At 45.2% G+C, this 5,000-nt stretch overlaps 1 protein-coding gene across 1 annotated transcript in view; it reads right to left on the minus strand.

Moving 5' to 3' along the window:
- The window catches only part of gabbr1b (gamma-aminobutyric acid (GABA) B receptor, 1b), a 170,174-nt gene extending 169,780 nt beyond the window's left edge, over positions 1–394 (minus strand). The window contains exon 1 of the mRNA XM_063184709.1: positions 264–394. The gene's annotated coding sequence lies outside the window, so the exon portion shown is untranslated. The remainder of the gene's footprint in view (positions 1–263) is intronic.
- Positions 395–5,000: the final 4,606 nt, after the last annotated feature.

The following is a 5,000-nucleotide window of genomic DNA, read 5'->3' on the forward strand; positions in this document are numbered from 1 at the left end:
ATTGCACTTATAGGCCTACTAAACAATCACATTTCTGAATTATCTCAGGTGAGCAATCCCCCAAGCCCCAACGACAAAGGCTCTCTAACATTTTTGCTAAACCTCCAAATCTTTCTGAACCTAACAGTTCCATGGAGGGGGCCCTTTCTTGTTGTCTGGTCCAGGGGCCCGTGGAATCATAATCTGTCCCTGCTCCTACACCTCTTCGTCCTTATCATCATCATTATTATCATCATCATCATTGTCATCATTACCCTCCTCACCTTCTGCCGTTCTACTAAGTATTCACTGTTCCTTTCTTCAACTTCTCCTTCTTCTCCTGCTGTTCTTCTACTAATTGCTCCTGTTTCTGTCTCTTCACCTCCTCTTCAACCTCTTCCTTCTACAACATATACTCCTCTTCTCCTCCATCAGCTCCTCCTTCTACAACATATACTCCTCTTCTCCTCCATCAGCTCCTCCTTCTACAACATATACTCCTCTTCTCCTCCATCAGCTCCTCCTTCTACAACATATACTCCTCTTCTCCTCCATCAGCTCCTCCTTCTACAACATATACTCCTCTTCTCCTCCATCAGCTCCTCCTTCTACAACATATACTCCTCTTCTCCTCCATCAGCTCCTCCTTCTACAACATATACTCCTCTTCTCCTCCATCAGCTCCTCCTTCTACAACATATACTCCTCTTCTCCTCCATCAGCTCTTCCTTCTACAACATATACTCCTCTTCTCCTCCATCAGCTCCTCCTCCTCATAATACTCTGCCTCCTCCTCCCTGTCTCTCTTCCTCCTCCAGCACCTTCTTTTTTGCAACTCCTTCACTCTGCCTCCTTTTCTTCCTCTTTCTTTCACCACTTGCTCCTCCTCTCTTCCTTCATCTTCATCTCCTCCTCCTACTCCCTCAGATGGTTATCCTTTCCAATTCCTCCTCTTCTCCTTGTCAGAAATGTCTTTCTGGGGACGCAGTGGCTAAATGAGCAAAGGCAAGGCAAGGCAAGGCAAGTTCATTTGTATAGCGCATTTCATACACAGTGCAACTCAATCTGCTTCACAAAAAACAAATGCAAGACACTAAGACGCCTAGCATTACACGGGTGACCCGGGTTCGATTCCAGCCCGAGGTCCTTTGCGATCCTTCCCCCCTCTCTCTCTCCCATTCCTTTCCTGTCTCTCTCACTGTCTTATCTCGAAAATAAAGGTGTAAAAGCTTAAACATATATAGATGTCTTTCTATGTCCTAGCAATTGCTCCTCCCTCCTAAATTCTGCTCTTGTTCTCCTCTCCCACCGCACTGCTTGACTAAACCAGCAGCACACATGCTTCCCAATTAAAAAAGCACTATTATTTATTAACAGTAGCTTCTTACTGCAGCAGAGGTCGCCCTATTCACTTGCTGAAAATGCTTAACTATATCATAACAACATTGCTATGATATTACAGAGAGCCATAGCGCTGCGCTAAAGGGTTAACACTTACTATGGATTACTCTGGCAACAAATACACTCTAGAATCCAGAATCCAGAATCTTCTATCTACAGAGTCTACATAGAAGATTCTCCAATCTTCTGCATTTTTTGTACTGTGTGCCGCCACAACACTGTCTCATTTGCGCCCACTCTACTCTTCCTTCTTATCCTCCTTCACCTCATTCACCTTCTACTCCTCCACCGCTCCTCCCTCCTCCATCTCCCCCTCCTCCTCCTCCTAATTTTGCTCTTCCAGCCCTGTCGTTTTTTGCACCTCTTTTTCTCTTTCCCCATCTGCTTCGCTGCCTGTTTTTCCTTCTCCTATCCCTTATCTCCTCCCCATCCTCCTCTTCTTCTCTTCATCTTCATCTGCTCTCCTTCTCCTCCTACATGATCTGCACAGCTACCTGTTTTTTCTACCCCTCCTCCTCTCCTCCTTCTCCTCCTCCTCCTCCTCTTCCTCCTCCTATAGCATCTGCTCCTTTACCGTTACTCATCCCTTTCTCATTTCCCTATGCCGCCATGCTTTTTCGCTCCAGGGTCTCAATCTTAACTTCTCCTCCTCCGTCTCCTCCTCCTCCTCCTCTCCTGCCTGCTGCGTGGCCCAGCTGGGTGGGGAAACACATGTGAGGTGCTTTCATGGGGAATTGTACCCCCCGCCATCCCCATCCCCAATCCCCGCTTTCCCATCCACGATCCCTGCAGCGTCTCATGCTTGGAATTCTCAGCACAATCCTCCCTGCCTGGAACATTCCGGAACTGAAGCATCGTAGGCGGCAATTCTTGCTTTTTCTTTCTGTTTATTTTAGTCTGTCTACAGGTGGTAAACATGAGGTGAAGGGATATATTTAGATCCTTTCATAATTTATACATGCATACACACAAATGTGCAGAAGCACAGACACACACACACATACACACACTTATCAAGTAGATTATAGGAAAATACCATAGATATATGTTTGGGTGTAAATATACTGCATGAGGACTAAATAAATCACAGACAGTGACAAACACGCACGCACGCACGCACACACACACACACACACACACACACACACACACACACACACACACACACACACACACACACACACACACACACACACACACACACACACACACACACGCACAGACAGTCACCGTCACACATGCACCTACCCACACAGGCTTGGAAGGCAAATGTAGAGGCTGTCAAGCATAATGCACTATTCTGCCATTTTAAGCTGAAGCCTTCAGAGTAAAAACGAGAAAAGCAGTAGCTTCTCTCTCTCTCTCTCTCTCTCTCTCTCTCTCTCTCTCTCTCTCTCTCTCTCTCTCTCTCTCTCTCTCTCTCTCTCTCTCTCTCTCTCTCTCTCTCTCTCTCTCTCTCTCTCTCTCTCTCTCTCTCTCTCTCTCTCTCTCTCTCTTCTCTTCTCTTCTCTTCACAGCTCACCTCATCTCAGCTCATCTCTGGGTGCTTCCCACTCGAGTCCCTTGACTAGAGAGTGCCTCAGCTCTCTGACACCTACAGGTCTAAGCCCTCGTGTCCCCTATTGCAGTCTCCTCTACCCCAGACGCTAGACAGACAGCCACTACACCGTACAATTCTATTGGTGTAATCCCTTCTGTGCATCACGGACCACAAAAAGGACTGACTAATCCAATGAAATAGTATAATAGAGAAGCCACAGAGGCATGCCAAGGTGACACTTGAAACATTACAATGGGTTAGTAGTGGGAGCATGAGGAGTTCATAGAGATCTAAAACACACGTTTGGTCTAAGTTTTTATTTCTATACCCACTGCAGGACAAGCAGTGTTGTAAAAGTTAATTTTCTCCAGTTCTGTTCATGAACTTGAAAATGAACTAGTTTGCAACAATTGTGCATAGTAATTGTTCGTTCATAGTTCCAAAAATTAACTAGTTCATAGTTCTTTTTTTCCAGGAGGTTGTTGCATGCTACTTTCTTCAATATCAGACTATATTACACCACAGACAACAATTATTGTTTATCAGAACAGTGAAAACATTTATTGGATATCATCTTATAATACAAAGTATTGGGGCTCTTTGTAATGTATTTGGCTGGGTTTTCACCTGAACTCTAAGGAAATGTGGCACCCTGTAAGACAAAGGCACCAGTAGTTTGTTCAGGCACCAGAATATTTTTTTCGTATTTTGTTCATCAGGGAGTAAATAGTGTGCATCCAGTTCCCATTTGCCCAAATAATGAGCCTGGTCAGGTGTTACTTTAGGAATAAAAGCATGGTAGGCCTACTGCACAGGACTCCACACAGTGGAAATGCAGTGTTCATTCAACATTTAGAGTGAGTACTTGAATGACGAAATACTCTGAGAATACTAGAATATGTTAAAACAACTCTAAGTGTTGAATTACGTTAATAAGGCCTTTTTACTGTGTAGGAACATGGGACCATGATAACATGAAAGTGAAAGCCCATTGGGAAACTCCAACTCCCATTGTCATTGTGACACAGCACACAAGTGAACACTGCACACTGCACACAACGAAATTGCATTTATGCCTCACCCGTGCAAGGGGGCAGCCCTCAGTGTCGCCCAATGGGGAGCAGTGCGGTGGGACGGTACCATGCTCAGGGTACCTCAGTCATGGAGGAGGATGGGGGAGAGCACTGGTTGATTACTCCCCCCACCAACCTGGCGGGTCGGGAGTTGAACCGGCAACCTCTGGGATGCAAGTCTGACGCCCTAACCGCTCACCCATGACTGCCCGCATATGCGGCTCTAGACATAGGCTACAGCCCTGGGAACATGAGCAAAGTTGGCAGTCTGCGCCAGCGGAATTCTGCACACCACCCTTAGACATGCAGCTAGTTCTCACAGTGCTCCGGTTGTTCAGACCTTCCTCAGGTTAATTCAATTGAGGTAAACTCACCTGAGGAGGGTCTGAATGAGTCAATGTATGTGTATTTCGGGCGCCATTGGGGGCTGGCCCCTTACACGAGTATGGCATAAATGCTTTTTCGTTACGTGCAGTGTGTAATGTGCACTTGTGTGCTATGGAGTGTGGAAGTCAGGATACTGAATTACTAGGGAGTGAAACACAGGGCTGTGGTTGTGGCCGGATATGCTATTTTTACATTATGTTTGTTAAAGTGGTGGGGACAAGCTGGGTTTATCTCAAAAATGGTATGGACATGTCCCCACCATCCACACAGAAAATTACACCCATGGGGTTCAGGTCCCCAAGATTAAAGACGCTCTCTCATATGAAAAACAAGGCAATTACCAACCAGCTGCTAAAAGCAAGTCGTACTAAAATGTTTTTCCAGGTTAAATTAAAATAGATCCATTGAACCAAAACTCCCAAAACTAAAAACATCATATGATACACGACTATACTTTATTTTCAGTTTACACTCATTTTGCATCCATGAACAACACTTGTTTATAAGACAGGACACAGGACACATAGCATCACATCACAAGACTAATGCACAACTGACAAAAAACAAAGGACGCAGGCCTATATACAGACATACAGTACATGCATACATACATTACATAC

This window comes from Engraulis encrasicolus, chromosome 20 (genome assembly GCF_034702125.1).
Source record: "Engraulis encrasicolus isolate BLACKSEA-1 chromosome 20, IST_EnEncr_1.0, whole genome shotgun sequence".
NCBI classification, from domain to species: Eukaryota; Metazoa; Chordata; class Actinopteri; order Clupeiformes; family Engraulidae; genus Engraulis; species Engraulis encrasicolus.